Genomic DNA, 19,276 nt, shown 5'->3' with positions numbered 1-19,276 from the left:
CTCCTGCCCTGCGCATGTCTGACTAGTTACCTACTCTAACAAAAGGACTAACTATCTGGGCCAAAATCTTACTTAAGATAGCAGTTCTGGGCCTATTTCAACATGGTCATATAATTGAAGACTCACAGAATACAGCATATTAAGTGGAAAATAAAGCACTTCCAAACCAGTTAGCTACCACAGCCTTATACCACATAGCCACATATCCAAAGATGAATTAACTCTCAATTTTACTACTTAAGAAACTGAATAATTTTACCTCTTGCAGAAACACATGTACTATACATTCCTTATATGAAATATTGTTTGATATCTCCAAAAATCTTATTTCTCAATAGTCATTCTTAAGCCATCTTTTCAGCAATAATTAAATAGCATAACTAATCATTTTCAGACTACTTAGCATATGCTAATAAAATCACATTATAAAAGAGAAATATTTATACTTGATTTCAAAATTACATATGGCTCATTCAAAAGTAGTAGAAACAAAGCTGGGGACATCATGAAAATAGAAAACAAAGTTATAGTAATCAGAACATCATGGTGCTAAAATAGAAACAGACATATACTCTGTCGCCCTGGTTGGAGTGCCATGGCATGAACTTGGCTCGCTGCACCCTCTGCCTCCTGGGTTCCAGTGGTTTTCCTATCTCGGCCTCCGGAGCTGCTGGGATTACAGGCATGCGCCACCACATCCAGATGGTTTTTGTATTCTTAGTAGAGATGGGGTTTCTCTATGTTGGCCGGGCTGGTCTCGAACTCCTAACCTCAGTTGATCCACCCGCCTTGGCCTCCCAGGGTGCAGGGATTGCAGGTGTGAGCCCCCGTGCCCAGCTGAGATCTGATGGTTTTATACGTGTTTGGCAGTTTCTCCTTCACATGCTCACACTCTCTGAGCGGTCACCATGTAAGTCGGACCTGCTTCCCCTTCTGCCATGATTTTAAGTTTCCTGAGGCCTCCCCAGCCATGCGAAGCTGTGAGTCAATTAAACCTCTTTGCTTTATAAATTACCCAACCTCAGGTATTTCTTTATATCAGTGTGAAAACAGACTAATACACTTTCTGATAATCATGCTTGAGGAATTGGGGAATTCAGACTACCTGGGATCAAATCGTGGCCCCACCCTTAGCAGTTATGTGGCCTTGGGGAGGTTACTTACCTTCTCCATTTCAACTCCTGTAAAATCTGTAAAATGAGATTGTTTCTGAGGGTTAAATGAGCATAGCACAGTGCGGACGCTGTCAGGCACATACTACTTGCCAGATGTTGAGTATTCATCTTTATTGAATTAGGGCTGTGGTACCCCACTTTATGGCTCTCGATTTTGTAGGACAAAATCATTTTTAGTGCTTTGTTAGTAAAAGAAAGAAAATCTGAAAGTTCCTGCCATGGAAGGAAGAAACAGAAGGAAGAAAAGAGAGTTGGTAAGTTCCATTGTTTTAGAACTTAGAGGGACAAGTTAGGTTTCTATTTTATGGAGAAGGAAGTGGAGGCAGGAGGGTCCTAAGGTGTCATTAAAAGACACACAGCCACAACTCTTTATTGAGAGCAGAGCCAGAGCCCCAGGGATTGCTGTGGTCAAGTTGCAAACAAAAACGACCACTCATTGGAAGACAGGAGAGGAGTATTTAGTTACAAAAGCAGTCAGCAATTCAGGTGTATCTACATTCAATCAGTTCAACTTGGTTGCTAATGGGACTCACTCTACTGAGGCTTTGTATAGAACTCATAGAGGAAATTGGCTTCAAGTAAACAACTACCCTGTGCTTTTCTTTGAGCATGTTTGATGACGGCTATACTTATTTACGGTTTCCATTGTGCACATCAGCCAGACATGAAATGGAGGTGGGAGTTTAAGTGACTATTCCTCCCCCATTCCATCGACTCCCAGCACTAGCCTGGAGGAACTTCGGATGGATGTTCCTCCCACTGCCAACACACCCACGACCATTTGCAAGCAGTCCAAGCCTGGTCCAACCTGTTTACCTCTCAGAAAGGGTGCAACCCAGACAAAGAGAGGAAAGGCCTGGAGAGTCGTGCAGACAGCATCAGGAGCGGCAGAGCCATCCCCATTAAACAGGGCATGCTATTAAAGCTAAGTGGCAAATGGCTGAAGAAATGGAAAAAGAAATATGTCACACCGTGTGTCAATGACGTGCTGACCTATCATCCGAATTTACACGATTACATGAAGAATATTCATGGTAAAGAGACTGACCTTCGAAGAACCACTGTGAAAGTCCCAGGGAAGAGGCCACTCCTAGCCACATCCGCCTGTGCGCCCATCTGCAGTTCTAAAACCAATGGCTTAGTCAAGGACATGAGCAGTTTACACATCTCACCCCACGCAGACACAGGGTTGGATGACTCCGTATGCTCCAGCCCCAGTATCTCCAGCACCACTAGCCCCAAGCTCTACCCGCCCCCTCTCCTCATGCCAACAGAAAGAAGCACTAAAGGAAGAAAAGCACTAACAACTTAAAAGACCATGACCTGTCTGGCACTGCTGAAGAACAAGAAGAAAACTTTATCATTGTGTCCCTCACTGGCCAAATGTGGCACTTTGAAGCCACGATGTATGAGGAGCGAGATGCCTGGCTTCAAGCCATCTAGAGCCAGATCCTGGCCAGCCTGCAGTCATGCCAAAGCGGCAAGAGCAAGTGCCAGCTGAGGAGCCAGAGCGAGGCCATGGACCTGCAGTCCATCGGAAACGTGCAGGGGAACTCGCACTGTGTGGACTGCGAGATCCAGAATCCTAACTGGGCCAGTTTGAACTTGGGAGTCCTCATGTGCTTCAAGTGCTCAGGAATCCACCGGAATCTTGGCACCCACCTTTCCCAAGTCCAATCTCTGGACCTGGATAACTGGCCAAGCCGGCACATCAAGGTGATGTTCTCCATCGGGAACGAGCTAGCCAACAGCGTCTGGGAAGAGAACCACCAGGGGCGGACAAAACCCTCAGTAGACTCCACAAGGGAAGAGAAGGAACGGTGAATTCGTGCCAAATACGAGCAGAAGCTCTTCCTGGCCCCGCCACCCTGCACAGAGCTGTCCCTGGGCCAGCACCTGCTGTGGGCTACCACTGATGAGGACTTGCTGCCACTGGCACATGGCTCCCGGGAGGAGGTGAAGGAGACCTGCGGGGAGGGAGACGGCTGCACCGTGTTGCATCTGGCCTGCTGCAAGGGGAATGTGGTCCTGGTGCAGCTCCTGATCTGGTACGGGGTGGATGTCATGGCCTAGATGCTCAAGGGAACACAGCGCTGGCCTACGCCCAGCAGGCCTACGCCCAGCAGGCCTACAACCAGGAGAGCATGGACATGCTGCTGCAGTGCGGCTGCCCCAACGAGCGCTTGTATTATCTGTTTAATTTTATTTGACTGCAGTCTCCTTGGTGCAAAAACAAAATGAGAAAAATAAAATAAGAATAGTATTTCGAGTACATTTCATAAACTAAGTAAATACACAAAAGGCTGTCTTTTTCCGATCTTAAGAGATATTTTATGTCCTTTTGCCAAGGTGGATGTGTTAGTCTCAAGCCCTCCTGGGCCACATTGCCCAAGTCACACAGGCTTCTGTGTTATGTATTTAGATAAGATGTGTGGAAATATATTTGAAAAAAGTTTATAAATATGCACTGATTTTTGTACACATGGCACTTCTCTTTTTTCTTTTTCTGTTTTCTTTTCTTTTCTTTTTTTTTTTTTTTTTTTGAGACAGATACTGGCTGTGTCACCCAGGCTGGAGTGCAGTAGTGCAATCTTGGCTCACTGCAGGCTCCGCCTCCTGGGTTCACCCTGTTCTCCTGCCTCAGCCTCCCAAGTGGCTAGGACTATAGGCACCCGCCGCCACGCCCAGCTAATTTTTTGTATTTTTGGTAGAGATGGGGTTTCACCATGTTGGCCAGGATGGTATCCATCTCCTGACCTCATGATCCGCCCGCCTTGGCCTCTCAAAGTGCTGGGATTACAGGCGTGAGTCACCGTGCCCGGCCCATGGCACTTCTCTTAATTTATAAATTGAACTGGATGTGAAGCAGTAATGTGCAACTAGTTGAGATAAGAGGGCTACAGATCATTGTACATGGAAAACATTCCCAGCAGTATACACTTACATTAATGTGGTCTACAGCTTTTAAAAAGGAGCATCTCAGGATAAGATGGTGGTACAATTTGCTTATTAAAATTGAGAAAGAAAAAGTAAGACACACTGTAGTATATTAGAGAGGGAAAAGAAGGAATGTGATTTCTCATGATGGAAAACTTGATTTAGATTGCATATGGCTTTTGTTAACCAAGACCAAGCAACTCTGGCAAGACGGGGTGGTTTTCCGAATGTCAGACCGAGGTGCCTTATGAAAGCAGCTGCCGATGGTTCCAGATGTAGAGAGACAGGTAATGCAGGAGGGAAAGCTGGACTGGAAAAGGGAGAGTTTTGTACACAGGCTAAGCTCACTGTGCCTTTGAGAGAGCAGAGTGGCAGCATCTAGTCATTGTTTGGATATATAGGACTAGAGCATCAATCTGACATAGAGCTACAGAATGAAGAGCAATAGCTGCTGTTTAAATACCAAGAAAGTGTGTACAATGAAATTGAACAAGTCAGGCATGTACAATGAAATTGAATAAGTCCTTTGGTCCTAGCGACTTGGGAGGCTGAGGTGGGGTAATTACTTGAACCCAGCAGTTTGAGTCCAGCCTAGGCCAGATGGTGAGACCCTGTAACTTAAGAAAAGAAAACATAAGGCCAGATACGGTGTCTCATGCCTGTAATCCCAGCACTTTGGGAGGCCAAGTTAAGAGGATTTCTCGAGTGTAGCAGTTTAAGACCAGACTGGGCAATAAAGTGAGACCCATTTCTAAAAAAAAAAAAAAAAAAAAAAAAAAGAAAGAGAAAAGAAATTGGCTGGACATGGTGGCACATGCCTGTGGCCTTGGGTACATGGCATGGCAAGCAAAGGCAGGAAGATCACTTGGGCCCAGGAGGTGGAGGCTGCAGTGACCCATATTCATGCCAGTGCACTCCAGCCTGGGCGACGGAGTGAGACTCTGTCTCAAAAACAGAAAAAGTGGACAGAAAATAGGTCAGTAAGGACTATTATCATTTAAGGGACAAGCCCCCAGAGGAGTGGCTACTAGAGTGGGAGGAGGAAAAGCAGAAGAGGATAAGAAAAGGGGAAAGAGTTCAAGACAGGAGAGGCTGTGGTCACAGTGCTGAATGCTGCCAAGCAGTGACTTGATTCATGAACATTCACTGGAAGCTGACTCTGTGCTGCTCTTCTAAGTGCTGGGGTAGAGGAGAGGACAGGTGGAAACCAGTTCTTACTTTTATGAGCTTATGTTCTGGGAAGATCAAACTTGAGTATTTTTTCAGGTAGTATGAAATAGCAGGAAGAGGAAGCAGGGTAAAGGGACACAGAGTGATTGGAGGCTATTTTAGGTAGAATGATAAGGAAGAGCCTCTCTAGAGAGCTGACATTTGAACAGTGACCTGACTGAAGGGCTGACGGAAAACAGTGCTGACATGACAGGCAGCAAAATGACTGCCATGACAGAAAGAAACGCATTTCATGTGTATTTGAGGAAAAAACAGCAAAGGGGCCAGCATGGTCAGAGTGAAGAATGAGGGAAACCTTGAACGAGGATAAAGCAATTCCATCTTGGATGCTTATCTGCCATGTTCTGATTAATCCCAGTTCCAAGAATTCATCTATGATTTCTATTTTATCTCTTTAAATTTTATTTTTTATTTTTTGAGACAGAGTCTCACCCTATCTCCCAGGTTGGACTGCAGTGGCACAATCTCAGCTCACTGCAACCTCCGCCTCCTGTGTTCAAGTGATTCTCCTGCCTCAGCTTCCTGAGTAGCTGGGATTGCAGGCACCTGCCATCATGCCGGGCTCATTTTTGTGTTTTTAGTAGAGATGAGGTTTTACCATGTTGGCCAGGCTGGTCTCGAACTCCTGACCTCAGGTGATCCACCCACCTCAGCCTCCCAAAGTGCTGGAATTACAGGCGTGAGCCACTGTGCCTGGCTGTACACATCCCTCCTGAAGCACGTATTACCCTTTCCCTATGCTATATAAGCCCTGAGCTGGGGAAGTAGGGGTAATGGTGCAGGGGGATTCGCCATCTTGTCTTGGTACCATCCCTGACTTGGCTTCTGTTCATAAATGCCTAATAAATGTTTCATTCTGAGAGGGGGGGAAAAAAAAGAAACAGACATATAGATGAATGGAACAGAATAGGGAGCCCAGAAATAAATCCATGAATGTGTGGCCAATAGATTTTAACAAAGATCCCAAGACATTCTGTTCATGAAATGATGCTAGAAAGACTGGATATTCACATGGAGAAGAATGAAAATAGACCCTCATCTCACACCATGTACAAAAACCAACTCAAAATGCATTAAAGACTTGAATGTAAAATTAGAATTGTAAAACTACTTTAAGAAAATAGAGGGATAAAGCTATGTGACATTGGGTTTGAACAATAATATTTTTGGATATGACACAAAAGCAAAGGCAACAAAAACAAAAGTAGACAAAAGGAAGCACATCAGACTTAAAAACTTCTGCACAACAAAGGAAATAATCAATAGATTGAAGAGATAACTTATGGAAGAGAAATTGCATTTGCAAACCATACATCTGATATGGAGTTAATATTCAAAATACATAAGGAACTCAAACAACTCAGTGGTAAGAAAACAAATAACCCAATTAAAAAGTGGTCAAAGAACATGAATAGACACTTTTCAAAAGAAGATATATAAATAACCAACAAGAATACTAAAAAATGTTCAACACCACTAATCATCAGGGCAATTCAAAATAAAACTGCAATGGGGTATCACTTTACACCTGCAAGATAAGTGTTGGTGAGGAGACAGAGACAAGGGAACCCTTACATACTGTTGGGAATATAAGTTAGTACAGCCGTTATGAAGACAGTGTGAGGTTCCTCAAGAAATTAAAAATAGAATTACCATATAACCCAGCAATCCCACTATTGGGTATATATGCAAAGGATATGAAATGGATGAATGCATAAAAAATGTGTTGTGTTTAAACAATGAAATACAAGTAAGCCTTAAAAAAGAAGGAATTTCTGTCATTTGCAACAACATGGATGAACCTGGAGGATATTATGTTAAGTGAAATACACACAGAAAGACAAATAATGCATAATCTCACAAATAATGCATTACCTGGAGTGTAAAAAAGCTGAATTCATAGGAACAGAGAGCAAAATGATAGTTGCCAGAGGCTGAGGGAAAGCGTGGGGATTGGGGACACAAAATTTTAGTCAGATGGGAGGAATAAGATTAAGAGTTCTATTATGTGTCATGGTGACTACAGTTAATATCAATATATTTTATCTTTGAAAATTGCTAAGAAAGTAGATTTTAAATGTTCTTACTGCAAAAATAATATGTATTTAAGATAATGTGTATATTCATTAGCTTTAGCCATTCTATAATGTATACATATATCAAAACATCATGTTGTACATTATTAATATGTAAAATTTTTACTTGTCAATAAAAAGGAGAGACAAAACAAAGTGTCACAACAGTAGGCAGTAATCTAAAAACAAAACAGAAGAAATTAACAAGACAATAACAACAGCAGCAAAAGTAGAAAATCATTGTCGCATTAAATTAAATATTAGGAGGGGGACAAAACCTATCCTTACTATACTACCGAAATTGTTATTGGTCTGCCAGGAAGCTTTTCCTGATAACTTTCTTTACAGAGGTAGAATTAAATAAGAAATGTAGATTTTAAATATCTTTTAAATGTTGCTTTCAGGTACATCAGAACAAGCTGAATAAAGGAAGATGCCTTATTGATTGACTTCTCTTTATATGCCCACGGTGTGGTAACATGCTAGGCATATAGGAGACACTTGATGATTGAATGAAATAATGGATTCATGGGGACTAGCAAAGAACCTCGAAAGCAAGGTGATTATTCAGCTGGAATATCTGTTTATAGAGAGACACAAGTGAAACGTCCTCATTCTTACACCATACTTCTAGAATTGGCTTACAAATTATCTCTTAATATTTCTAACCAAAAATTGAAATATGAGTTGTAGAGGCAGTTCAAACCATTTTAATTGAGAATGAAGACCAATCAACCAGAGTCAAATTCTTTCGAGAGGCAAATATAATGAACCAGAAATAGATCAACAATTATTCAATGGAGTGAAAAAGATTTGAAAATTTTCTTATCAATTGCATACAAGTTTTTAAATGTTTTTAGTTTGGGCATGGGGGTAAGTTTAAAATTTTCTAACACTAAGAGCTCTTAGAATGACAATTTCCCAATGAAAGTAATTAAGACATAGTTTTATTTTCATAAATCAAAAATGTTTACTCACATAAAAATTGGCCCCAACAGTGTATGGCCATGAAGAAGAATTCACAACATATATGTTATCTCTGTTCTCCTTAGGTTGATAAATTATAATTTTATAATTATCACAAGTAATGCTTTAACAGCTATAGAGCTTAAAGAAGATTTTCCTCATTAGCTATTTTAGTTTCACATTCCTTTTTTTATTGATATGGGAAGTATAAAGGGAAATTTTGACATGTTTAAGAAATGCTGTTGCACAAAATTTCTAAATGAAAAAAGAAGCAGCTTAAAGGCTCACATCATCCTTATTTGCATGCATGAAAAAGATACCAGTATAATATGCCCTCTAAATTTCAGTGTACCTATGGAATTTACCCTGGCCACATATACATTTTCCATGCATCAAGCTACAGATCTATTTTCCATGCAAAAACTAAGACTCGGGGTAGAGGTGAATAACTCTGAAATTTCTCCCTTCCTGACTTCTTTTGATAGGCTGTGGATGGTTAGCTACCCAAAGGTTTAATGCAAACTTGGTTCCTAAACACCTGTTTTAAAAGACTGATCCTATGGTTTAGCACTTCAATATGTAATGTGGAGAACTTAAGTACTGTCTTAAAACTCCATTGACGAACCCATTTTGTCAGTACTGAGGAAAACAGGCATGAACCATGAACGAAAGAATTGATGTTAGGCACTATTAAAATTAAAAAATATATGATTTGAGATATCATCAAGAGAATAAAAAGACAAATCAAAGACTAAGAATATTTATAAAAGACACATTTGATAAAAGACAGTCATCTGAAATATACAAAGAACTCCTAAAACTCAATGATAGGAAAAGAAACAACCCAAATACAAAATGGGCCAAAAACTTTAACACACACCTCACCACAAATAGTTAATAATAATAGTAATACCAGTGGCAAATATGCCGTAAGTCATATGTCATTAGGGAATTGAAAAGTAAAATAATGATGTGATCCTACTACACTCACAGAGAGTGCCTAAACTCCAAAACAGTGATAACTCCAAAAGGTAGCAACAACATTTGGGACCATAGGAACTCTCATTCATTGCTGGTGGAAATGCAAAATGGTATAGGCACCTTGGAAACCAGTTGGCAATTTCTTACACATTAAGCATACTGTTATACAATCCAGCAATTGTGCTTGTTGCTATTTATCCAGAGGAAATGAAAATTTATGTCTATATAAAAAACAACACAACACATACATGTTTATAGCAGCTGTATTCATAATTGCCAAAACTTGGAAGCCGTCACGACATCCTGCAGTAGGTAAATGTGTAAATAAACTGTGGTATATCCAGATAATGGAATATTATTGACTACTAAAATAAAAGGTGTTATCAAGCCACAAAAAGACATGGAGAAAACAAATGTATATTAATCCGTGAAGGTTGCCAGTTTGAAAGGCTTCGTACTATATGCTTCCAAGTATGTGGCTTTCTGAAAAAGTCAAAATTATGGAGAAAGTATAAAAAAATCAGTGGTTGCCATCAGTTAGGAGGAAAGATGGATAAATAGGAAAAACATAGAGGATTTTTAGGGCAGTATAACTATTCTATGTCATACTATAATGATGGATACACGGCATTATACATTTGTCCAAATTCATCAAATATACAACAACAGGAGTGAGTCTTAATATAAACTATGGGCTTTAGGCGATAATGATGTGTCAATGTAGCTTCACTGATTACAGTAAATTTACCACTCTGGTAGGGAATGTTATAATGAGGGAGATCATGCATGTATGAGGGCAGGACATATATGTAAAATCTTTTTACCTTTTCTTAAAATTTTTTTTGTGTACCTAAAACTGCTCTTAAAAAGGGGCCTATTAAAAAAATTAAGTTCACAGGTAAAGGTAAATATATGAGCAATTATAAAAAACAGTACTATTGTAATTTTGCATTATAGTTCTATTTTTTAGATCCCATGAGTTAAAGTATCTATCTATCTATCTATCTATCTATCTATCTATCTATCTATCTATATACATTCAACGTATAAAGATGTAATGTGTGACAACAACGTAAAAGGGGCAATGAAACTACCTAAAAGCAGAGTTTTTGTTTACTATTATCATTGGTAACAATTTCAAATGAGATTGTTATACATTTGGGAGGGTAAATGTAATCCCCATGGTAAGAGCCATAAAAATATCCAAAATATGTAACCAAAGCAACTTAGAAGAAAATCCAAAGATTTCACCATAAAATATGAAGTAAACACAAAGGAAGTCAATAATGAAAGAAATGAGAAATAACAGATATAAAGCACAGAAAAAAATAATAAAATGACAAACGCAAATCCTTCCTTATTAGTAATTACTCTAAATGCAAAGATTGGAAGAATGGATTTAAAAACCATACGATGCAATTGTATGTTGTTTACAAAGACTTAATTTAGATCCAAATACACAAACAGGTTGAAAGTGAAATGATGGAAAGAAGCTAAAACCAGGAAAATGAGTACAAAATGTGAATGTAAATTTTTATGACATCAGATTTGGCAATGGATTCTTAGTTATGACACCAGAAGCATCAGAAACAAAGGAAAAAAATAGATAAATTAAACCTCAACACAATTAAAACTTTTGAACATCAAAGGACATTATCAAGAAAGTGAAAAAACAATGTATAGAATAGAAAAAACCTTGCAAATTATTACGTGATTTTTTAACATATAAAGAACTCCTGTGAGTCGACAAAAAGACAAAAAAAATTATAAAATGGGCAAAATACTTAAATAGATATTTCATCAGAATAAACATACAAATAGCTTGTAATCACATGAAAAGATGTCCAGAATCTTAATTTATAGAGAAATGCAAATCAAAAGCACAATGATTTGCTACTTCAACCCACTAGGATGGCTATAATAAATCAAACACACAAACAACTGAAAAAATCCCATAAAATATCAAATATTGGTAAGGTTATGGAGAAACTGGAACCTTCATACATTGCTGGTGATAATGTAAAATGGTGCACCTGCCAAGAGAAGTTTGGAAGCGTCTCGAAAAGTTAAACATCAAATTATCATATGACCCAGCAACTCCACTCCTAAGTATTTACTCAAAAGCATTGAAAACAAACACAAAAAGATACTTGTATGCCAACATTCATTGCAGCATATGTCACAATAGCCAAAAAGTGAAAACAACCTAGCCGCCCATCAGCAGATGAATAAATAAGCAAAATGTGGAATACATATATAATTGAATATTATTCAACCGTAAAAATGAAGTGCTTAGACATGCTACAGCATGGATAAACCTTGGAAACATGCTACATTAATATAGCCAGATACACAAAAAATCAAATATTGTATGATTCCACTTATGTGAAATATCTAGAATAGGCAAATTCATAGGGAAAGAAAACAGATTAGAGATAATTTATATTTAGGCAAAGGAGAGGGTATATGGAAGGTTATTGTTTAATGTGCACAGATTTTTTTTGCTTGGGATGATAAAAAATATTTGGAAATAGATAGTGGTGATAGTTAAACAACATTGTGAACGTAACTGATGCTAATGAATAGTATACTAAGAAATGGTTACCAAGGCAAATTTTAGGAGATGTATATACATACATATATATATATATTTCCTACAGTAAAAACCTGTACTTGCCCTATTGTGCTACTGAACACTAGATCTTATTCCTTCTATCAAACTATATTTTTTGTACCCATTAACAATCCCCTCAAATAATTTATTGTATATTTCAAAATAATGAAAACAATGGAATAGGAATGCTCCTAGAAAAAAGAAAGAACCTAACTGAAATTCAAGCATAAAAAATCCCATTTTAGCATCCTGCTGTGGGTCAGTCGTGAAACATTGGCAAGTGGAGGCTGAGACCTGCCAGCCCTCTCATGAACACTCACTCCTTCTCAATGTGTTTTCTTACATCTTGAAATGAAAAAAGAAGTTAATCACTGCTTCATCATTTAGCACGTGGTAAATATAGGGCATCATTTATTGATATTTCAGCTGTTAAAAAGTTCCTGTGAACTTTTAATAAAATATGTCTTTCCAAGGCTAATGGCATTTTAGTATTATTAGCATCTTATAACAAATGAAAATATATGCAACTTGACATTGTGGTTTGGACTTCATAAATAGCATGCTTTCACACAACATAGATGCTCTAACTTACAAGAAAAAAATTTCCAATTATTTTGAAAATGAGCAAATGAAAAATAGTTTCAAATAGGTGGGGAATTTTTAGAAAGTGTTTACTTTTCCCTTTAATGGTCTGATTTGAGTGCCAATGGTGAAACAGCAAAGCAAACCTGACACATAAACCCAAGACTTGTGGATGAAAATAAGAAAAGATGAGCACCTAACTGAGAATGCTTAGGAAACTAAACACATTTTATGTTTTTAGAAATATTCTGGATTGAGCTCAGATAAATACTGCTGGCCTCGCTTGTCATAATTGTCAGCTGGTTTGGGGCAAGCCTGATCCATCAAACCTCAGGGGACAGATAGGATCTTTGTAACAGAGGCACATTCAGAAATAGAATTAGGTGAAAGTCGAGAGTTTCTCAACCTAATTGGTCCAAACCTGAAATGAAAACAGCTGACACATTTTGCTTTGGAATTTTGCCAATCACTATCAAACTTAAATAAAACAATGTAGCAAAATAGCGCACTGGCCAAAGATGGCTTTGCATTTTAGTCTGTCTATAAGAAATGTATTGTTGCTCTTTGTCAAGTTGAAATTCCACATCATCAGTTACCTTTATCCCTTTTCTTCATCACTTTCATTCTTCCAAAAGCTGTGTCATGTTCATACTTTTGAGAGAACATATATTTCCTCTTTAAAAAAATCTCATATGATGATTCTATTTTTCACTTTTCATAATCAACTAAGGAACAATGAATGTAGAAAGGAAGACTTACTCCCAGAAAATTGGCTGAGGAAGCCAAAAAAGAATTTGCTGAATTGCATATTTTTTTTTTTTTTCACTAAACAGTTGGGAGACAAATGAAATAGGAGAAGGAGGTAAAGCTTTACTATATTTGTTTTCAGATAGATTAATATATTTGTCAAAAGTTAGATTACAATAAGAGAGCTCTCAAAACACGACCAGCTTGATAATCAGACTGGAAAGTCAAAATTGAGCTGGATATATTACAAAATACAGATATCAGAAAGAAGTATTTGCTAAAATGTCAAACTTAAAATACATAGAACAATTGAAGTCCATGCTTAATTTTATCCAATTAGTTGTAATATATAAATGGTATGAATTGAAAACATTAGATGTAATGTTGAATTGAGTAATGACTTGAAAATCACTAAGATGCAGTATAGCATTTGATTTTATGACTCTATTTGTTGTATACAAAGATAATTTCAGTATCATTTATTTGTGGGTTTTGAAAAATGGATATGAATATTTGAAACTTCTGTGTTACCTACACATACACACAGATGTGTCTTTAAAGTTTGCTTTTAAAAGCCTATACCCAAAATAATAAAAGAAATGCCATAATTTATATTAAGGCTAGTAAGATACAAATGAGTGAGAGAGATGTTTATTTGATTAAATTATGGAGTAAGTTTTCTTTCAAGCAAGACTTATTTGGAAATGTTATTTGATTTTAGAAGATTTTAATACATTTACTCATGTTTTAAAAAGGAGCCACAAATTATTTTCTGGTACATCTTCAATAATTCTTTTTAATCATTTCAGCTCTTCATTTCTAAAATCAAATGAGTATATGTAAAAATGTATTTTAGATATATTAATATTTTTCAATGTTTTAAGACTACAAGAATGGAGGCAATATGTAATGATCCTTTAGACTTGCCTAACCATTATTCTAAATTAATATTCCATGTTGGTATACATACGATAGAAACTTAGGGTTTCTATGGTGGTCTTTTTTCAAATGTTATTTAACTTGTATATTAAGTCAGAATCTATAACTTTTTAAGTATTTTTCTGTTCTAATATTTACTGATGCAATGGATACAACTTAAAAAATATGTAATAGGACATATAATATTTATCTTTGTCTTAAATTAAGAAGCCATATAGTCTGAAACATTATTCCTGAAAACAAAGTTTCAATTTGACAGTAAATTTTTTAAAAAGAAGAAAGTTTCTGTTTTATTTTGTTCTGCTTTCTTATTTTACCCTTCAGAAATTCTTAATTTAAGTTTTGAGTTGAATCTAAAATGCAAGGTCTGTAGAACCTTAGCTTGTCTTCAGGAACCCTCTAAATGCAGTTTGAGAAAAATCCATCAAAATGGAAATCATATCTGATAATAAACAAATGATCTGTTACATATTTCAAATAAATGTAAATCAAAACAGACAACAGACTTTTATAGGAAAGAACAAATTGCCAAAAACTTAACCATTTAATTATATACTTATTTTTGACGCATCAAAAAAAGGTGCTTTTTGGAGCAAATATTGAAAAAGAATTAAGAACTTCTGCATCTGAATGTGACTGAGTAGCTCGAAGCAGAACTATATACCTGACAAGAACAAACATGAAACTTTTAAAACATTTTTAGGAATTAGTTTTATGCATGAAAAAGAACGAACAATGAAAGGACTTGAGACACCAAAACACTTAAGTCAATGGAAAATCAATAACGCAATTCTGATATTCTACCACAGTTTTCCTCAAGGCATCTGCTAATTGTCAAGTTAGTTCACATTCCATAGGGTGAGAAGATGAACAAAAAAGACCACAAGTGAGATGCAAAGTAGAGCTTTCAGTGGTTTCCTAGTGCTGAGGAGACTAATAATAATAATAATAATAATTGAGGAATTTTCAGAGAAAGTGCTCTGATAAAAATTCTACATAAACATTCCTTCAAAGCCCTGAAGACTTTTAGTGTGTGAGCAACAGAGAAACAAAAATAAACCATTTCTGACAAAGACTGCAACATAGCCTTTAACTGACTCAATCCTTTATTGGATGAAGGTAGTTTGTCTGTATTTTAATTGCCTAAAACAAAACTAAGTTCCTAACTAAATCATATTTATGGGCATTTCAAGACACAGGGTCAAGAGAACAGACAATGAAAAGAGATTTGCAGGTGGTTGGGGTAATGGACAAAAAATATGAGCATTAAGCATACTGTGGTTAATACGTGGAAACAAAAAAAACAATAAGGTGGCTAATGCCAATGGAGAACAAAGTCTTTTTCAAAAAAAGTTGAATTATAATTCTATAACTGAAAAGTATATTAACTGAAACGATGAACCAAATCGATGAGTCTAACAGTAAATCAGATACTTCCAATGTGAAAATTAGTAAACAGGAATATATATCAATGATAAATATTAGACGAAACCATCATGAGAGAATAAAAGAGGAAAACAAAAACAAAAACAAAAATCAGAGTCATACATGATGAAAAGATCTCGCAGGCATGAAATTGCAACTCCAAAATGTAAGAAGATAACAAATGAGATAGAAGCAATCTATGAAGAGACAGAGGCCAAGAATTGTCCAACACTGGCAAAAAATATCAAGGTCCCAATTCAAGAAATAATGTAAATAACAAGTAAGATATTACAAAGAAAATGAAACTTGGAAACATCAAAGTAAAAGCTTTGAAACTAAAAAAAAAGACAACAGTCTTAAGGGAAATCGAAAAATAAACAATCACTTAAAAATAACAATAAGATTAATAGCTAATTTACTAACATAAATAATACAATTCAGAAAAAATACAGTATCTTCAAATTCTGAAGGAAAATTCTCACCTAAAAATTCTATATGCTGCAAAAATATCCTGAAAATAAAGGTGAAATAAGTATATTTTCAGGCAAATTAAAAAAAACAAAACTAAAATCATCCCTGAACACCTTGAATAAAAGGAATTCTTAAAGCAGCAAGATAACAATCTAGAAACATGCATGAAAATGCAAAGAAGGAAGCAAAATGGAAATAATAAGTATATGGGTAAACATGCATGCTTATTGACAGTATAAAACTGACAAAAGTCTTTGGGCTTAAAATATATGTAAAAATAAAATGCATAAAAACATTAATGAAAAGGCAGAAAGGAAACAATAGTAAGTAAAGATAAATGCCTTAAGTTTTCACTTAGAATTGGAGATAACAGATAAATGCATTGTTTGGAGGTTATAAGAGCATTAATTTAGACTCTACTGAATCAAATATTTTATAATCATTGAGGAGCCCTTTTAAAAAGTAAAAGATGATATAGTTAAAAATAACAGAGAAGAAATTGTGAAGGAATTTAGATATTTTTAAGCAAATGATAGAGCTCACACATACATATACACAATCACACAGAGTGTGTGTTGTCTGTTACTTTGGTGGTTTGTAATGAATCATTCCTTCTCGTATTCACACCCCTGTGTAATCCGATCCCCTCGAATGTGATATCTGCTGGTGACTCACTTGAAATTACTGCAAAGGAAGACAAGAAAGAAAAGAGAAGGGACCATAAAACCAATGCAACAACAACATCAACAAAAGCAAGATGGTAGCATGAAATGCAACAACACTAATAATAATGTGAAATGTCCAAGAACTAAATAAATCAATTAAAAGACAAAAAGTTAAACTGGATGAAAAAACAAAGCTCCACTACATGATACTTATAAGAGATGCATCATATCTATTTAAAGACACGGAAAGGTTAATGTATGTACTGCAAAAAGATGTGTTGTACAAATACTGAAAAAATAAACCGATTGTAGGTAATATAATATCGAGTGAAGTGGACTTCAGAGCAAGAATGGTTCCAGAAATGATTCATTCTGAAATAATTAAGTAGCTATTGCCCTTTCAAATCCAGGAAGATGTGACACTTTTAAATTTGAATGAACCTAATAGTTAATCTCCAAATATATGAAATAACTGCAAGGAGAAGCTGACAAATCCAGAGATATGTTTGAAGATTTTAACCCACTTTTTCTAATATCAGATAGAATAATCATACAAAAATAATGATGGTATAATACATTTTAATAACAAGATTAGAAACAAATAACTGACATAAAAAATGTCATAGTGCCAAACAAATTCAGGGTGTGTGTGTGTTTCCAATTTTGCATAAGAACCATTGGCCACAATGAACCATATGTTGGCCTATAAAGCAATTCTCAACAAAGTTCAAAGAAAAATAACATCTCAAATATAGAATTAATCTCTAAATCTGTAATAATCACCAAAGTTAGTGTATTTCTCATATATAATGACTTACAAAAATGTTAGAAAAAAATTAAACGAATGGTAAAACTAACAAACGAAACAAAATACATCGTATCAAAACTAGTGAAATTTAGGTAAAATATGTGTGGTAGTTGGCTACTTTGGTGACTCCAAAAGAACCACTCCCGTTTTTATTAATACCCTAGTAAAAATTCTTTCCTGGCCGGGCACAGTGACTCACGCCTGTAATCCCAGCACTTTGGGAGGCTGAGGAGGGTGAATCATGAGGTCAGGAGATCGAGACCATCCTGGCTAACATGGTGAAACCCCGTCTCTACTAAAAAATACAAAAAATTAGCTGGGCATGGTGGCGGGCGCCTGCAGTCCCAACTACTTGGGAGGCTGAGGCAGGAGAATGGTGTGAATCAGGGAGGCGGAGCTTGCAGGGAGCCGAAATCGAGCCACTGCACTCCAGCCGGGGCGACAGAGCGACACTCCATCTCAAAAAAAAAATAATAATAAAAATAAAATAAAATAAAATTCTTTTCCACTGAATTTTGAGTAGGTCTGTGACTTGCTTTGGTAATTGAAGAAGGCAGAAGTGACCTTGTGCCAGTTCATTGCCTGAGCTCTAACAAGTCATGTTAGCTGCTCTGTGCTTTTGGGAGCATGATCTGCTATGCAAGAAGACTGAACATCCTACTGGAATGACCACTTAGAGAGACTATGTAGAGCAACCAGGTGTAAAAACCATGTGGAGAGGGAGGTGCCCTAAGATTACTTAGAGAGTGATACAGAGGGACAGGGCCATCCCAATGTCCCAGCTGAGCTCAGTTTTCCTGCCATGGTGCTGGAAATGTGAGTGGGCCCTTTTGGGTATCTAGCCCAGTCTTGGAAAACTTCATCACACTGAGCAGTGGATCCACCTGAGTTTATATAGTTGTTTAAAGTTAGTAAATTTAGGAATGATTTGTTATGCAGAAAGTATGCAATAAATCCAACCAACAAATAAGCAATAGGGAAAATGAAAAAGCCAAGCATTTGTTTTATAAATAGATAAATAAAATTAATAACCTATATAAGACTGATAAAGCATAAAAGAGGCATATATTGCAAATATAAAAGAGAACATCATAGCAGAATCTACATTTTTATTTGCGTACATCTCTGTATTTTTATTAAATCAAATACAAATTGAACTAAAAAAGGACGAATTAATTTTTAGTTCCAGCAATGTCCATCATCTATACAATTAATTTAAATAATATTCAGATATTATCTTAGTATGCTGGTAGAAATTACCCTAAAACTGTCTCTCCTTATATTGCCAGAAAATGTCCAAGAGCCACATCTAGGTGTGCTGCTGTATGGTGAGCAACTGATTTCCTTGTGAATTGCCTTTAAGCAAATGTCTAAGTAGACTGTTTTTAACTAAGACAGGTGTCAAGATACCAAAACCTGTCTGTTTCCCTGAATCTTTTCTGCACATCATTGTGTAAAAATGGTTGGTTGTCCAGAGAAAACAAGTTGCCTTCTGATCATTGTCACATGTTCACCTCAGTCTTAAAACTAACAAACCACCTTCGGCTATTTAGCTCACTCATTCGGTAGGAACTAGAAGGGATCTCATCTTTCTACTGTTTCTGTTTGTATACACTTTTCTTTCCTTTTCAGAGCTGGACTTATTAGTCTTATTTACACAA

General features: G+C 36.5%; 1 long non-coding RNA gene and 1 pseudogene across 1 annotated transcript in view; one reads left to right on the top strand and one right to left on the bottom strand.

The window, feature by feature from the left end:
• Positions 1-798: 798 nt before the first annotated feature.
• Positions 799-3,669, top strand: LOC101012217 (annotated as a pseudogene).
• Positions 3,670-16,641: 12,972 nt separating this feature from the next.
• The window catches only part of LOC103878410, a 52,725-nt gene continuing 50,090 nt past the window's right edge, over positions 16,642-19,276 (bottom strand). The window contains exon 4 of the long non-coding RNA XR_001895529.3: positions 16,642-16,826. This is a non-coding gene — a long non-coding RNA (uncharacterized LOC103878410). The remainder of the gene's footprint in view (positions 16,827-19,276) is intronic.

The sequence above is a fragment of the Papio anubis genome, chromosome 13 (assembly GCF_008728515.1).
Source record: "Papio anubis isolate 15944 chromosome 13, Panubis1.0, whole genome shotgun sequence".
Taxonomy (NCBI): Eukaryota; Metazoa; Chordata; class Mammalia; order Primates; family Cercopithecidae; genus Papio; species Papio anubis.
This window is presented reverse-complemented; position numbering and strand designations above follow the sequence as displayed.